This window comes from Taurulus bubalis (genome assembly GCF_910589615.1).
Source record: "Taurulus bubalis genome assembly, chromosome: 3".
In the NCBI taxonomy this organism is placed as follows: Eukaryota; Metazoa; Chordata; class Actinopteri; order Perciformes; family Cottidae; genus Taurulus; species Taurulus bubalis.
This window is the reverse complement of record NC_136591.1, coordinates 35,015,789-35,033,303: the sequence shown is the minus strand read 5'-3', so window position 1 is coordinate 35,033,303 and position 17,515 is coordinate 35,015,789. Positions and strand designations below refer to the sequence as shown.

The window sequence follows — 17,515 nt, the reverse complement described above, 5'->3', positions numbered from 1 at the left end:
GAAATTCCTTAAAAGCTCCGACGAGGAGCTCCTCAATACAAAGTACAATACAAAAACAAGACGAAGATGAAGAGACTAATGCACACCAAATTAGGTTAAGAAACAATTATAAAATACAACACTCACTGAATAAATCTATGATGGCAAAACAGTAAAATTAGAGCTAAATAAAATAACAATTAAAACGCGTCCTGGGGGCAAAACACAAGTATTCAGTTGGAAGTATTCACACACTGTCCCTTTAAGAGAAGTGAAACAAGCTTTTGAGGAGAAAAATGATCGATCTTGTTTTGACAAAAAAAAAATATATATAGATATTATTTTGAGCCAGGTCTCAGCAGCGATTTGTGGTACTAGATACAGTATATATATAAAAAGGAGCACTGCCAAAGTCTATTCATCATCAGTCACGCAGAGTACGACTGAACCTGTGGAAACACTCTCGTAAACGTGCGACGTGGCTCAGCAGGAGCTTTGTCAAGTCGGAGAAATGACAGAAAGTGACATCACCGGGGTACGTCGGCTCGGGTTTGGAGATGGAATTGCATTATTGGAATTGAAGGATCCAGCGTTTGTGGAGCTTGACCCAAACTAAGGAAGTCTCTTGATTTTGGCTCATTCAGAACAGAAAAGGTTGGGACTTTGCTTTTGTAACAGACAAAAAAAAAGCTTTCTGTTGCACACGTGTGTTTGCAGGCCCCACATTATTTTTTTGATACAGCTCCAGACTACGGCCTTAAAAAAAACATCTTGAAATACTTTCTCAATCGTTTATTTATGACCACACTGTGATGGCCTTTCCCTCAGCAGAATGAATTGCTGACAGCGGGGGCACAAGACTGCCCTTGGGCGATGTTGCGTGCTCCCAGAGGAATTAACGCCAATCCAATTGTTTCTCTGCAAAAACAAGGACAAAAATACCAGCGGCGGGCACGGACACACAACGGGCCATAAATCCAGACTCTCCTCTGAGCACAAAGTGTCGGTCTGGCCTTCGGCCAATCTGTCCTCAGAATCGCTTGAGAATATATTTCCCTCCCTCAGTCGCCTCATCTGACTGCGGCGAGAGGCGGCATTCACTCGTGACACACGGTGAGGACAGAGAGAGAGGAGCGCCGAATGAGGAGCGAGGGCTTCCCCCCTTCTGGTCGGAGCCGGCGGTAAACAAGTCTCACTCCTCTGTGTCAACGACAAAACAATAAAGCAGTCTGAAACGAGACAATCACACCCCGATCTACCGGAAAAGCTGCCGGAGGGGAGAGGCGGAAAGGTGGAACTGAACAATAAGCGAACAGCAATAGCCAGCGCACAAGATCCATCATCCAGCATAGTGAAATCTGACAGAGGACGCTCCATAAGTAGAGCCACAAAAAACAAAAACACACATGACACAATCTCTTCTAACGTTATCTATCGATATAATCTATCGACTAATGTTATGACCATATACTGGAGGTAATTTGCTGTGGAAATATTACTTGACATGGCAGATTTGTACGGGAAGCCCCAGGTAATGCTATTAGTTTGTGTGTATACTGTTATAGACTCCAAAAGCATGGGAACAAATGTCACAATAATTCTTCCATCACTGAAAACCGGATCAAAGCACTTGTGCGTATTAAAGTACCCGGTACTCGGAATCACTCCAGGACACCGTCAACGTCTAGGATCCAGCGAGCAGGTCTTCAACCCCTCTCTTCTCACCAGCTTTCCACTGCTCTTTGTGGAGCCGCCTGCTCCCCTCAACCCACTTAGAGCGAGAGCCTCACACCGGCTGACACACTGTGACCAACACGATTACAGGCCTCAGACGGCACTGCTGGGCCCGAAACGCCCGTCGGCAACAACCAGAGGCTGTCACAGGAAGTGAGAGAAATGACCGTATTATTTGGGTTTTTCTTTTTCCTTCTCTCCCCTCAAACCAAAACAAGAGGACGAGCCTTTTCAAACTGAACGCCCGTGTCTTCTCTTCTCTGTGTTCATCCCATGCCTCGTTTTCAATGTCAGTATCTTTCAGGAGTAACAATGAGATTGCCTTGACGTGGGTGACTGAAGCGTCTCTAATCGTGTGTGTGTGTGTGTGTCACAGCAGACGGCGGCACTCTTTACGTGACCCCACCGTGACCGGCAGAGGCAGGCCGAGTCAGCTTTGGGGAAGCGGTACAAATGTATTGATCCCTAAAGAGCCGGATGGACGGCTGTTCCTGTGCAGCGGTTGAACTCTAAATCTTTCTTCTCGGGGGCTTAGCGTCACAGCTGGTAGCAAAGCCGTCATGTAGGTGACGGTTTCTGATGTGGGGAGGATCATCTCTCACCGCTGCGATGTGTAAAGCAAAGTGGTGGTCTGCTCCCAGATCCCTGTGGCAAAATTTCCCAAGGGATGAAGAGCATTCGTATACCATCACCAGTGGGTGTTTTGATGTTTATGATTGGGAGAACATGTTCGGACGCGTGTTCTGCCACAAACAAATCCGAGTCTCTTTGATCCATTTATTCTCTGCTCCGTGACGCCATTGCATAAATCCGCAATGTCCAATACACTTGAATTAAGTTTTTCTCACAAGTTGCAGCACAAGACCGGATACAGCACTACCACGGTCAAAAACTATTGTGCTTCCCATCCACACACACACTTGTTCCCATTAGCAGTCACTTATTTATATGCCCTTTGAACTGAATGTGCCACTCTGCGTTTAAATAAAGGAACTACATGTCCCGATTCACCCAGTGTTTCCCTCAAACAACAAAACCCCATTTTGGCTCCAACACTGTTATTCGATTACCCTGTTTTTCCATTTTTCCTAATCAGATCAGATTCAGATTCATGCTGAAAGACAGCCGCTGCAGCAATAACCCTCCGTTCCTCCGCAGAGCTCTCTGCAGGCCCGGCGAGGGCCGAGCTCATCGCCGATTGCTCTCTTTGAACTGAAGGCTCTTTCATCTCTTTATTTCCCTCTTGCTTGCCTCCTTTTCAGGCAGCTCTCTTGCTGCTGATTAATTATTCCTCCTTCGCAGAAAAAAGAAAGAAAGAAAAGAAGCCGCCACCTGCTTGCCGTAGGGGCTGCATATACCTTCATAAAAGGAAAGCATGAATTATTCTCATTTTGTTGGCTTCCGGCTTTCAGTATGCCGTCATGATTGCTATCAGGCCAAGCACCTCCTCCAGTGTTTCAGCCACTTTCAACATGAAATCGATGAACCCTCCGGGGAAAAAATAAATAATAATCCAATTTCAGGGCATTACGTGACCAGGGGTGGAGTCGAGTCTATAATTATCTAACGCAAGAGGCTATTCATGCAACACTGGATGGACAAAATTCATTAGGAGCTTTAATTGGTGCCAAAGACTGAAAGCATCTGAACGCGTAAAGAGAGAGATTTAAAGAGTGAATGGGGAGACAATTGATTAACTCAACATGAAACAAAGTGGCGCCCAACAGTGTTCCATGGGAATAAAGAAGCGTGTTGGGCGGCTTGTCACTCTGAGTGAATAATTCATGGGAGCTGAGGGTGTGTGTTCGGGGGCAGCCCCCCGGGGACTTGAATTTACATTTGATGGAGAGGTGACGGGGCTCTGGGTGGTTGTGGATGGGAGGACTGGCTTTCACGTTTGAGGGCTTTTTTCCGCCCCATCGGTCCTTGGAGGTATGAAGTGAACCTCCGGTGGGATCACGTCCGTGTGAATGAAAACGCCTCCGGCTCCAGGAGAGCGGTAACAGGGTGGGTGGAGGCCGGAGAGGTGCTAACTAATTTGTTTTTTTTTTGCACGGCTTGGGACACGCATGTGGGAGAATATATCCCCGACGAGGACATGTTGATTATTATACAACGCTTCACAATCTTAAACGGTGCTGGTGGAAACAGAGATCTAGGTGCGGGACTCATCTCCATCACCTGGACCAATGGGGGGAGGGAAACCCAACCCTGAGTCATCACGTGTTTTAAGGTCAATAAAAAACATTTACATGCCGCTGTATTATAATGCGTAGTGTATTGCTTGATTGTGTTGACCGTCAATAGACAAATTAGGCCACAGAGTGAATATTTAATACCTTGCATCACGTCCAGCAATAACGCAAACAGTACAACCTTAATATTTCAATGTAACTGTAACTTTATATGAGTATGGTAATGCACCATTGAGCAGTAAATCATTTGCACTAATGTCATGAGTTTGCTCACGTTAGCTAGCTATGCTTAATGTTAGCACAACATGACAAAGAAAAAGTAATAATTTCAGCAAACAATTATCCAAAATGCCCCCATCTCTGACACAAAGGGAAAGCTATCTGTTTGGAGAGTGAAGCCAATGAGGAAGTGCCTTAAAGATCTGTCAGGTTGTATAGAAGTCTATGAGAGAATGACTACTTCTCTCTTGATTTATTACCTCAGTAAACACTGTTTTAAGTCTATTTCAATACAGCATGGTGTTTATTTTGTAAATGATGGTCCATTTAGAGTAAAATAGACCATAAGGCAGGGTATGTTTTAGGGCGGGCTACCTTGTGATTGACAGGTTGCTACCACGTCTATCTGGGAGTTTTACAACTGTACCCCTTTCAGTTTTTCAGTGTTGAGTTCTACTCGGCTCCATCTTCGCGTGTCACTAAAACACAAACGATTCTGGCTACAGCCATAAAACCAAGATGAAGTCGAGGCTTCAAAACCATAGTCCGCAAATCAATGGGTGACATAACAGCGACGATGTCCACGTGTCATTTACAGTCTCTGCTCGAGCCGCTGATGATATAAAAATATGGTTTGGTGCAGCTTCAAATATTTATCTGTACTTCTTAGTCAGTGCAGTTTCATGTTACCGTTTATAGAAAAAGGGGTCGTCATTATTGTTCTGCAGCACAGACAAAAACTGTGCTGACAGCTGTAATTTAACATGGTATAACCCAACGTGGCAGTGCTTGGAACGGTCCTTTTCCCCGAGCTGCTTCCGTTCAAATGTCACCTTGAGTTCATGCAGGGTGACACGACTGCAGCCCACTGCTACGCTGCTGCAGCTGTGGATCCGTCACACCAGCGTTCACACTGCAAGCATGTCAACAAAATCTAATTCAATCTTGAACAGTAATCAGTCTTGTCACAGGGAGCGGGATAATGGCGGCCTCCGGGTTGTCACATGCTGTGCAGGGGAAGGCCCTCGTCTCCGCACTCCCAGCAAGCCGGTGGCGTGCAGAGAGAGAGAGGAGGCGGCCCATGCATGCAGCCAGCTTCACCCCCCCCCCCCCCTCCATTATCACGAGTCACCGCCGGCGCCAGATCTGGGCCCGATCGCGGCAGCCTGTTTACGGAAAGCCGGGCCGATGCGGTCGCCAGTGACTCTCGTCCCATTTGCAGCCTGGCGTGAGGGGACGTCATGAATCACCGTTCACCGAAGAGGAGGGAGGAACATAGGCGCTGATACGGTACATCAGGAAGCCAAGGCCGGCACGCCTGGTTAACTGGTGTTCTTACAGAGGAGCAGCTCTGTCCCGCTCCGTGTTGACACTGTCACAACCGTGGTTTCGTATCAGCGTCTGTCGGAAGAAGCGACATAGGCCTGTGGAGAAAAACGTTCCTCCTTTCACGTAACCTTCTTTCTCGATTTTCGCTCCGGTGTTCACGAGCTGCTTGTTTGTGTCCATTTATTCTCTGCTCCGTGACAATATTCAGTGTCGGTTTTAGGATGAGCAGCTCACGAGTCACAAAACGCCGTCGCGCGTGGGCATTAAGGACGACCGGTTAAGCTCAGCATGGCTGCATTACATCATGTTGACGCGGCATATGTGATGTTAAAAAGGTTTACGGGTTACTTGCTTGGTATTAAATAAAACAGAGACCCGTCTAGACTAACGACCTCAACCAATGTTCTGCCTTCGCCTTTCTGAGGGCAGCCCTGGCTTCGCGCCGCGGGGGTTCCCTGAGGGTCACCTGGCACATCACAGAGGAAAAATGCCGCCGACACAACCCCCTGCTGCGGCAGCTGTGATCCCTGCCTTCCAAAAAAAACACTCCCGCTGCCTCCAGGGCGACCCTCCATTGCGCCACGCTGACCAAAAGGAGACAGAGGCCCCCCCCCCCCCCCCCGTCTCTCCAGGGATACAGGCTCTGCTGTGACCAGAGACGCTCACCAAGCGGCAAGAGGAGGAAAGGATTTATAACCTTGGGACGATGTCAGTAAAGGAGAATAATAAATACATTCCTCCCAATTTAGAAAGATAGTTAATAAGACACGAATAGCTGCCTAGGGCTTCCCGAGGTCAACATGAAAGCCTCAAGCATTCAGAGGCTGGAGCTTGTGAACCGCCAGGAACCTGTGTATTTCAAAGAGGCCGGCTGGAGTCAATAAAGCGAAGGATCTGGGCTCGATTATGTCGTTTTCACAGCTTTTTTTAACCGCACGCATCCCCGCAGGAGGTCCGCCTGAGGATGCACCGACCGCCTTCGTTAAAAAAGAAACAAAAAAAACAGACTCCATCCCGCTTTTATCCCTCTCAGTGCGAGCGCCTTCAAAGCGAGCAGGTCGCCTCCATAAGAGGCCCGTCTCTGCCACCTGAGCCTGCAGACGGCCATAAAGCACAGAGAAGACGGGAGGGAGGCAGGGATCTCCAGTTTTTCAATTTGTTGAATACACTGCTGTTCATGGTTCGTCTCCTCTCTCCGATTGGGGATTACGAGCTGTCAAAACTGGAAATGGCCCTTCCTCATGCTGCTGTCTGTGGGGGAAGCGGAGAGGCCACATGCTTGTCTACATCTCTTCCTGCTGGCTGAGCGTGGATCACAACAGCACAGGCTCGTGATCCCCTCTTCTCTCTCTCTCTCTCTCTCTCTCTCTGTACTGCGTGGCAGGAACAAGCCTCAGTCGAACACAAGCTGGGCGGGACCAGCGCTGACACCATTGTGTCAGGGCGGCTCAGTGTCAGCGGCGGCAGCGACAGCAGTGCTGGTCAGAGCTGGCGGAGGGATGACGGCGGGCGCCTAGCGGTCCTCCGAGGTGGAGGTGGAGACGGCAGACAGCGTAGTGTGGACTGCTACTGCATTCATCCTCTTCCTCAGTAAAACCGAAGGGATGGAAGCTGAATGATCAAAAATTCAAATAAACTGATGCCGATGAATCTCTTAATATTATGAACTATTATAGTATTTAGTATTCTTAATATTTCAACATGCATCATCTTTAAAATCGGACAAGATGACAGGCGTTAAGAAGATCTATATAGAATCAGCCAACCATTCTCTTTGATGGTCTCATTTACTTCATATAAAGGCTTCGATGCTAAATTTAGACCGTTTCAAACCCCGGTGAAAGTTCCTCACAGTAACCTCAATTAAAAAGACCTTTAATGTTTTTCTAGTCAATATGTGCAGCCTCTCCCAATATATCTTATCCATCTTTTTTTACGGTGGAGGTAATAAATCTTGCTCCAGATGCTCCGTGTGCTATGTCCTCTGACTGTTTTATTGGAACAAGAAAAAAAGAAAAAAAACGCAGAAGCTAGAAGAGAAGGCTTGTGAAGCGCAAAAAATATATAAAAAAGGAGTGCTGCCGCTTGACGTGAGCCCTGCAGACGCGCGCTGACAGCTGACCTTCTGTTAAAAATGCAGCCGTGTCCAGGACTTGACCCGCGTATGCAGCACTGGGCTTCGGCTCAGGAGCAAAGTAGCACACGAGCACAGAATAGAGGAGACACCTTCAGAGTAACTATATAACCACCCTCAGGAGGGACAGCTTGACATTTTTCCGTGCTTGTTTGTCTTCACGGGGCGCTCGTCACGCTGGGGGAACAGGGAGGTTTTCACATTTGGTCCTTCGGATCGGACAGAAGAGAGCCCGTTTCTTTAGAAGCATTCAGTCTGACTACAGTGCTCAGTAACCAGTGTCTAAGCTAATGATGACGACGTCGTTGTTGACTGTACAAGTGGACACTGACGTCACACACTGGTTTGCTGCGCTTTTGAAGCCTCCACTTTTGGCACTTTGGTCGTCCCAATCTTTGTTTTGGGAACAAACGTCATGAGAGGGTGGAGCTAAGAGCTGAGAGCTCCGGTCACTGAAAGAGACTTTTCTAACTTCAATAAAAATGTTACGAACTGAAAACGCACCGGACATCTCAGTGTTTCACAACAAGTCATTTTGGTCGTGTATTTATAATTAAATAAAGCTTTGGTTGGTATGATTGCAGAACCCAGAATACACAAAATAAAATAAAAACCCAGGACGTTGCTGTCTTTACGGCATGTGCTGTATTCACTCAGCTACCAATTGGGGCCACAGTTGAAATCGCAGGTCGATCAGACCCAAAGTGAGTTTGAAGTGACATCTCCCAAAAGAACACGTTGCTCATATTAAAGTGACCTATTTGCTACTTTCCAAAGAGTAACATTAGCTGGAGAGTAATCTACTCGTGCCGTGAGCCGGAAACGGAGAAAACACTGCACTGCAGAGAAGCTCGCAGATCAACACCAGGCGCACCTTTACAGCTTGATATCAAGAGGGAAAGATGGAGGACGGCCATTTTGTCAAAGCGTCTTCCGAGAGAGCGCTGGAAACTGTTGGAACGCTTCGCTTCGGTTTCTCCCCGGCTCCTCAATAAATCAGGGCAGCCGAGAACAAAGTATTTCCCTGGTACTGGCTTGGGGCTTTGCTCCTTACTGGGGCACACAGGTGCACAATGGGAACACCTTTATCAAACAAAAACTACAAACCAAAAAGCTGTAGCAACTACGCGCTTCAGCTCTTCAGGCGCTGCGTTTCCCAGCAGAGGTGCAATGGGTGCAACACCCTGCTGAACGCGCACTTATCTCGGCCTCACCACCGAGTGACGGGATGTGGTTGAAAAAAAAGCCTGAAATACACCTTGAAAGGGCGTTACATTTCCATTAAACTCTCAGAGAACATTACCTCTGCCAACCCCCCATCCAAAAGAAGAAGAAAAAACACAAAACGCTGAAAATAACCGCTCGGTTCTTCCATTCAGGAGGAAGACAGTTTTGCTGATAAAGTGCCTCATCAAAAAAAAAAAGCTCTCTTGCTTTTCATCTTTGCAGTTTCACTTTCTGAAGCAGGTTGCCGAACAAGGTCTTGGGGGATGGGGGTTGACTCTGGCTCGTGTCATCCACTTTCTACAGCAGAAGTGTATTATCACCCCGGCAGCCACACGTCCTCCACCTTGCAGATGGAAAGGAAGTGCCAGAAAAGTGTCTTCATACTTTTCACCTTTCTTCTGTTTTCCTGTCACTACTAATTTCTGCACCCACAGAAGTGTGTTTTTTTAGGGGGGTAAATAAGACCATGTGGTCCGTCGATTTTAAGTGCAGCAATACATTTCTAACTTTTCTAAACCCGCTTCCTCAAACTTTCAGACTCGCATCTCATAACAGAGAGAGAGAGAAAGAGAGAGAAAGAGAGAGAGAGAGAGAGAGAGAGAGAGAGATCCACAGCTGGAATCAAAATAGGGATGTATGGTATGCATCTCACCCACCATGCTGTCAGGATGACCACACATATTGTATATTCTATTTTCAAAAAAGTGCTAAGAAAATGTCGTCAAATTGCCAAAAAGAAAAATTGGGGATTTTTCTTTTTTAGATGAGCAGTAATATTGCAAACAAAAGCATGAGGGCCGCATTCAAGTACCTGAGGGACAGCTGACGATCATCAGAGGCGGGTGTCACAGGAGCAAGATCTACCTCGAAGAGGACGAGGCATGGTCGCCCCCCCCCCACCCCCCTTGTTGCTAGGTTACCACATTCCACAGAGCACAGTGTGCTTATGGCGAGTGGGACTGATGCAGTAGCCATGACGATGGCAGATCCTGCGAGTGATGGAGAGACCGGCGCAACATCACTCCCTCCTTAGAGAGCACTGCTTCAAAACACGTCTCTGGAATGAAAACTATACATCTTTGTGTCTGTCTGTCTGTCTGTGTGTCTGTGTGTCTGTGTGTGTGTGTGTGTGTGTGTGTGTGTGTCTTGTGACTGTGCGACATCAGACATGAGGATGTGCTGTGCCTCCGAGGAGAGGAGTGTGTGCAGCTGTGCCCGGCTCAGTACAGCACGTTCCCACACACGGAGCTGCGAGCGTCTAGACAAGACTCAGGAAGAAAAAAAACACCCCAAAAAAAAAAAAACACTGCTCAGAACCTCCAAAGAGGATTGTGTGTTCCGGCCGGGGATCATCTTCAAGGCTCATCGTTCTTTGTCCCAACGTGGACGTACGAGTATGCATGTAAAATAAATAATACAGGCGAGAATACCAGTGATCACAAAGGGACTGAAATAATGGAGTCTATACATGCAACAGTTTTTCAACTGCCAACAAGTGTTACCATTATTAAGGAGGAAAGAAAAGGGGCCTCACATGCTCCACATATTGAACTATTTACATTTTCCAACCTCCCATCTCCAGCCTGCAGTTCAGTCAAAATGTCTTTGTCATGTGATTGTTTTGTCCTCAGTTGAGCGGAGGAGCCCAGAGTTAAATGAGCTTTTATGGGATCTGGTTAGTGCAAACGGTTTGTTTTTGGCAAAATGTGTATGAGCTTCCTGTGTGATCGACTCGAACCACCAGTCAGTGGTGCAATCACGGCGGGACACAAAACACAGCCCGTCAATCGTGTGACAGAAGAGATCTCAGGCCTCAGGAGGAGTCAAGCGTCAAAGACAACCAGGCCCGACCACACGTACAGCTATAAATAAATATGACACATAACATTAGAACATCGGTAGACGGCGGTCGTTTGGGCGAGAGTAGCAGCACAGGAGCAAAGCAATGTACGGATGTAGACGGGGGGCAGCAGCAAAACCTGTTTTAGAAACCTAAAATAAAGATGAAACATCTGTTTAAGTGTACGCTCTATACCGATAATGTTTTGCCGGTTTACCTTCGATGTTAGACAGCTACACAGTCTATGTTTCTGACGGGGGGCCGGAGCCGTTATATACATCTATGTTCTTGCTAAAGCTGCCAGACTCCCTTGGGAAAAAAAAACAGTTATTTTACTTCAGAGAAAACGGGGGTCGGCGGTTGTTTGCCGCCTTTATCGGTTAGTTCATTCAAACCAACAAACCGGTCTGTCTGACGGCCAGATTAAGCATTGAAAATATTCTGAAAACAGAGTACGCTTAAACTGACTTTGATTTTTACTGCTGCCCCCGTCTACCACAGTACATTGTAGACCCTCTCCCCTGTCCGTGGCTGTAAATCAGCTGAGCAGCGGGCTTCTCCCAGCAGTCCAAACACGGAGGTTAAAGTCGCACTAATTCCTGCGGGGCTGCTCATTAAGCCGCTAGCTTAGTCCCTGGGGGCCCGAGGCCGGCATATGGAGGCAGCCCAACGGCCGCCCTCGCACCCCTCCCCTCCCTCCACATTATAATTAAAACCACGTCACAGCTAAACCTCCAACATGTGGAGCGCTGATGGAAACCGCGGCCGATTATTGACGAGCCAGACTGCTCTGAGCGGAGGAAGCCAGTGCAAACATCAAAAGTGCTCTCAGTTTGGCGTTGCCGCCATCGAGGCCGCGCTCAACCGCTTCGACAACCCTGAATAAGACGCGATGACAACGCTGAGCGGGGGACACTGAGGGCTCTGAGGGGAATCAAAAGCGTGGCGGGTTACTGACATAACTGGAACCCGCCGTGGGATTTCACGGCGATTTCGGCTCCAGAGGGTTTTTCCTTTGTGCGATTCGATTGCGTCTCGCCCTCGGGGGAGGGTCGAGATTAGCGTTCATTTGCAAACCAGAATCGTGTCCAAGTGAAAAGACTCCATTGTTGGCCTCTCTGCGTCCGTGTCCGACAAACCGGCCCTGCAGAGCGGGAAGCCACTCAGCAGGCCGTGAGCAGCCTTGTGTACCCGTCACAGCTTGCAGTGAGTCTGACGCTTCAGTCGATGAGGAGCTATGGCTGCTGTTTCAGCCATCTGATTACCCCACACCTTCTTTTTTGCAAAACCCACCAAAAAAATAAATAAATTAGGGCTCATTCTCTACTCCCGGGCCATATGGCCGCCTCCACGCTTAATCTGCATGCATTATGGACAGAGAGCTTGCTCTGAAAGGGGCCTTTCTGCAATACAGGAAAGACAAAAAAGGGCGCAGGGACATAATGACAGCACCTTTGATCTCACAAGTAGATTGGAGTCGACTTGCAGAACATGCAGAACATTTTCTGAGGCATAAAAAAATAAATGCTGAAAGCAAGTCATTAGAGTGCTGCAGCAGACGTGTTGAAGGTGGCGAGTCAGGAACAACAGGATGCGGTTACGCTGCTGTACTGTCTGCACAACACACGCACACACACACACACAGAGAGAGAGAGAGTTCGGGCGCCGAGCAGAGACGGTCCATGAACTTGAAAACAATGTTGCTTTCGCCGGGTAAACAAACCCAGGAGCCGAGCCGTGTGTTTTTAAACAGACAGCCAAAAACTTCAGGCTCCCGCACGTGGCCTCCACCCACCCAGCCGACCGCTATTACAGGCAACAGATGATGGGGTTTAGGTGACGGATCGTTAAAGTGCTGTGGTTGAAAAAACCCTCCGGCCAAAGAGCTCCCCACGCCCATGCTGGCCCCTTTTATCTGAAGCAAAGTGGAGGGACGGAGAAGAACACCTCTTCTTTGCTCTTTTTCCTCTCCACCGCTTCTAGATTTACTACTACTCTGTCGCAACGCAAACAAACACAAACTCAAACCCCAACGCAGAATTCTACCCGACCACAAAGGAAAACAAAAATCAACTTTAAAAAAAAACAAACGCTACTGGCAAACAAACCAGCATTTTTGGGCCCATTTTGCTGCTCGGGGGTGCATATTTTTATCTTGGGATATTTCTAACACATTGTTGCGCAATCAATGCACGGGAATAACCCGTTACAGGAGAAGCAAACACTCGGAGGTTTCGCTGACGGTAACATGAACCATCTTGGAAACAGTTTGGACGATATAAATATGTGCGATCCATGAGTTCTCTCAAGGATTTTTTTCCCAAACTGCATTGTGGGCAATGTAGGGAAAAAGATTTACGGGAACTTGAATTAAAAAGACGGGCGACAAACCAAATGGAAAAACCTTGATGACTTAAACAGAACCAATGCAGATGCGTTCGTTCCGGTAACAAGGCTCACTGAATGCTTCAGGGCTGGAACTAACGATTAAATTAAATCATCCATTAAGCAGATTTATTTTCCCTCAATTACTTTATTACTTATTGGGTTTATAAAAAGGTCAGAAAATAGGGCCGACTGACAATCACAGTTTTGTATTCACAGAAGGCCTGGAACCAGATAAGAGGCTAAAAATAATAATAACTGCAGGTTCAGTTTCCCTACAAAGCTGGATACTAAACAGTCGTCAAAGTGGCCAGAGGAAGACTTGACGAGAACCTGCTGGTGACGGCGTGCGCTGTGTCCGGTGGCGGTTACAGAGGGCTACACACAGCACGGTAGCTCCTTATCCAGAAGACTTAATTGGGCGACAGGAAAGCATGCTGAAGACAAAAAGAAGAAAACCCTGACGCCACCAGATGTGTCAACGTACCGGAGTGGAGCCCAACTAGGTGGTTCATTAGCGGCACCACTTCTGCGCCTCCTTACAAATCAGGCGAACTGAGACACAATGGATCCTCAGTCCGAGGGCGTCGCTGACATTTCGGCGAAATAGCTGCACAGCCCACGCCGTCGTTGTCGTCGGTGGTGGGGGCGAGAGGTCGGACCGCAAGTACGCGTTTGTCTCACGGCTGCATACGATTCTAATATCAATGTCTGGGATAACGTGAGGATGAGTACCACTGTGCCGTTTATGTGCACAATGAAGGAAACTCTCCAGCATGAAATCATGATCTGGAACCGGTGACTCATGCGTGGTTTCTCACCACCTACCCAGCAGGAGCACTGACACGTACACGTGCAACCATCACATCACAGCTCTCCTTCTTGATATCTTAAAAAACAACAACAACAAGCTGAGTCACGCGAGAAACTCCGCAACGAGCCCGCTCTTCTACATCTAATCTCTGAGCAGCTATTAGCACAGCGATGACTGAGTCTGCGTAATGAATACACTTGCTATGAATGTCGGATACCCGGCCGACTCTGGTTTCCTGGAAGGAACCCTTGTTCAGCTCGTTTCCACAAACCCATTGATGGATTCTACCTAAAAACTAAAACAAAGAAAAAACAACCCTCCTCTATATTTAGAGCTGTTTTGTTGGATGCTCCGCAGTTTTTTTCTTCTTTACAATGCGTCTCCTTTGTCAGCGGGCTGGGTTTGGACTGTCGGATGCTCGGCTCACAGTCAAGAGGAGGAAGCTACAGAAGACCTCTGACGAGGTCAGACATGGACATCTCTTTGGCTTCAAAGCAGGTCGCAGAACAAGTGAAGCCGACAAATGGCTGCTGTGCACAATGAAAAGGTTCTTGACTTAACGTTCCCAGTTTGTAAAGCCCTGCCCAGAACCCCCCAACAAACTAAAAGTAAGAACTGTGATTGTTGTGGGTTGTGCTGCACCAGATCAACCCTGGCCCTTTACGAGCTTCATGAGGAACCCTGGGTGGGTTCTCGATGAAACACCTTGGAATATGAAAGGGCCCTCGGTGGTTCTATGTAGCACCCGTAGAAGATGAAAAGGTTCTGCTTAGAAGAGAGGGTCCAGGGTAGAGCCATAACGCCATGTAAGGGGGTTCTGGGTGGAACCTTTCATAGCCGTTTATGTTGGCTTGGGACAGCAGGTTGGCCTCCCAGCATGGAGGGTACCCACACATAGTTTTAATGCATATGTGTGTGTGTGCGCTCTGCCAGCTTTGGACATATTCCAGAACGAGCATGTCTTGCAGTCTGTCTGCTGTCCACGCGAGGTTATCGCAACACGCCGGCACAAACGCGCCCTGAATTTGAGTTGTGTGAGGTTACAAATGAGTGTGGGAGTCCAGCAGAGTGTGACGAGTCATACCTCTGTTTTTTCAGCGTGTCAGGATTTTTTTCTCCTATTTCCTCCACATTGCTTCGTGTGCCGCCAAAACAGAGGCCCTGCGGGGAGGGAGGGAAGGGGGGGGGGACACAGAGACGCTCAATTATTCATCGTCGCATTCAATAAAACATGAACATACCAACCCGCACGTGGCAGCCGCCGCCATTCACACTTCTTTGCGAAAATGGGTCAAACTTCTCCCACAATGCTTTGGTACGACGTCAAGGGACTGACACCCTGAACTGCTAACGGTGAAGCTTTTTTTTTGTTTTGTTTTTTTACCTATTATCATGGCGATAAAAAAAAGTAGATTACAAAGAAGAGGACGAGGTTCGATACACACAGATTTGTCCAGCTGGAATAAATTACCACCACACGTCCACACAGAAACATGTCGCCATTGTGGCCGAAACATTTGACAAGTAAACAACAGGTTGCTGCAAAGAACGCAGGAGCTGCCAGCTCGAATCAAACAGCCTTAGCGACGGCCCCGTTTCACTGCCTCTCCAGCAGGCAGGTGGCTTTTTTTTAGAAAATCCACTGCTCACCTCTCCAGGTGTGAATGAGGAGACGCGATTAAATGTAGAGCATCACAAGCAAAAAAAAAAACACTCAAAGCCATCTGGTAGTGGACTCGACAATTCATCTTTTCATTTCAACGCACAGAATCACACGCGGCTGGTGCGATACAATCTCAAGATGGTCGGTCTCTAGTTTGCATTTGTATCTTCAGCACTCATTTTTATTAACGCGACTTATTCTTGTTTCATCATTAAAATCAACTTAATACCTGAAGGCCTGGACGGGAGGGCCAAAAAATACCTCCTCAACATACTACTAACAGCAGCATTGAAGGGTATAACCATCAAATGGTTAAAACCGGATCCCCCAACATACGATATATGGATCCAAAAAGTATGGGACATCTATCAAATGGAGCAAATCACATATTCATTAAGGCTCCAGAAGCATATATTTAGTAAACGATGGAGTCCTGTCGCACCATTGTTATTACAATGAGGTGATTATTATATGTTGCTTGGCCCTCGGGTAGAACTGCCCTAGCTAACTCTCTCTAAACACACACACACACACACACACACACACACACCTCTCTGGAAAGCATATATAGTACACTCAGAAGTGGACAATTATTGGTTCATCTTATTTAAATTATTTATTTTATTGAAATCATTATTCATCCCCTCTTTTCATTATTATTATCCTTATTCCCCCTCTTTTGTTTTCTCTTTTTCTTGGAGTGACCACCATGTGATGTTTGTTGTTATTTCTGTGTGTTGTACACTGTACCAAGACATACAACTGAAAAATTGACAAAGAATGTGACTGTTTGAAAATATATGCTGTTGTTATGTTGTTGAAAACAAAAACAAAACAAAAAAATCGACTTAATGCCACATGGGGGAGTTGTACAAAATTTGTAATTGTAAGAAAAGAAGGAATAAGAAAACTTCTTCCTATTTTTGTTGTTGTTGAAAGCATTTAACTAACTAACTTAACTCTCTACAACACAATACATGTAAATATACAACTGTGAGGAGAAAAAAGTGCAAAGCTAAACCATTTAAGGACGTCTCTGACACGCTCAAGACAAATTTCCCCCCGGTGTGGACAAACTTTAACGCTTCACCGCTGCCAGATACATTAGAGCTCCATTAGATTCTGATGTGACTTCTAGAGCTCAGCCCCGCTAATCTAATCTGTCTCTGTGGTTTCTGCTGATTGCCGGAGCAGAGCGGAGGACGTGGTGCTGCGAGTGCACGCGGGTATTCGCGATGTGTCGCAAACCTGCTCAGCAGCAGCAGCAGCAGACGCCCACGTTGAAAGATGCTGCTGCAGGTGGTGGTGGTGTGTGTGTGTGTGTGTGTGTGTGTGTGTGTCGGGGGTCTATTATGCAATCACTTCCTGTTATTGGTTTGACTCAGGCCACCGAAGACCAAACGGTTCATTCAAAAAGCATTTTGTAATCAAAAGGTCAATGCATGCGAAGCAGGGGCATGATGGGTAACGAGCTGAAAAATGTACAATAGTGGGTGTTTGCAGTGAGGTGGCGACCGCTTCGGCCTCTTCGATTCGTGACGGATTACACAAGGAAAAAAAAAAAAAAAACATGGCTGAAGAAGAGACAGCGGAAATGAGTAAGATAGAAAGATAATGAGGACAACAGGATGTGACGCTCTTTTCCACTCAAGTCTACTTTTTTCAGAGAATTCAATTCAGCATGGCGGATAGCCCGGAAAAAAAAAACTTTCCTACGGTGGGATGTGACAAGTAGGTATTCAGTAGTGCTCAAATGCTCAGCCAGAAACACAACTTTTTTTACTTGTAGGATTCTATTTTGGGGATTCTGTGCCCAAGAACCGGGGTTACCCAAAATACTCACGCTGACCTCAGTGTGTGTGTGAGTGGAACATGTGATTTAAGTCTTCTTTACCAGCAGAAAATTGCCATTTGGCTGCTCTGCATGTCTGCGTCCGCTCTGTGGCCCCCTTCCCTTCCCTTCCCCTCCCTCCCTTCCTCCCTCTCTCTGTCGCCT

At 47.2% G+C, this 17,515-nt stretch overlaps 1 protein-coding gene across 1 annotated transcript in view; it reads right to left on the bottom strand.

Moving 5' to 3' along the window:
- The window catches only part of fynb (FYN proto-oncogene, Src family tyrosine kinase b), a 37,204-nt gene extending 22,222 nt beyond the window's left edge, over positions 1–14,982 (bottom strand). Inside the window, exon 1 of the mRNA XM_079216253.1 lies at positions 14,941–14,982. The gene's annotated coding sequence lies outside the window, so the exon portion shown is untranslated. The remainder of the gene's footprint in view (positions 1–14,940) is intronic.
- Between the last annotated feature and the right edge of the window lie 2,533 nt (positions 14,983–17,515).